Consider the following 349-nt stretch of genomic DNA (forward strand, 5'->3'; position numbering starts at 1 on the left):
CACATTCCTCACCTTGGTTTCCTTAGTGATGACGCTCAAAATGGTCTCCAGACGAATGCCCCATTCATTGTCTTGGTAATAGCCAGGTTCTGTAAGAAGTTTACTGCCATAAAGAACCAAAATCGCACAACATTTTACAAATTACATTTCTTGACCACCAACTGCACAGGACATGTCAAACCAGGAACTCATACTCACCGTCTGAGAAGAAATGGCCCACCTCGAACTTGTGCTCTTCTTTGCCGTAAATTCTCACCTGAATTGGGGCTAAAAAAAACGCTTGGATTAATTAGCTATACCAACCTGCTTTCAATCTCTTTTTGCAAATATAATATATTATATATATCTA

General features: G+C 39.3%; 1 long non-coding RNA gene across 1 annotated transcript in view; it reads right to left on the reverse strand.

Moving 5' to 3' along the window:
• LOC119593167 overlaps positions 1 to 311 on the reverse strand; it is a 1090-nt gene extending 779 nt beyond the window's left edge. The window contains exons 1-2 of the long non-coding RNA XR_005230504.1: positions 199 to 311; positions 13 to 89 (exon numbers count right to left, since the gene is read on the reverse strand). This is a non-coding gene — a long non-coding RNA (uncharacterized LOC119593167). The remainder of the gene's footprint in view (positions 1 to 12; positions 90 to 198) is intronic.
• Between the last annotated feature and the right edge of the window lie 38 nt (positions 312 to 349).

The sequence above is a fragment of the Penaeus monodon genome, chromosome 31 (genome assembly GCF_015228065.2).
Source record: "Penaeus monodon isolate SGIC_2016 chromosome 31, NSTDA_Pmon_1, whole genome shotgun sequence".
NCBI classification, from domain to species: Eukaryota; Metazoa; Arthropoda; class Malacostraca; order Decapoda; family Penaeidae; genus Penaeus; species Penaeus monodon.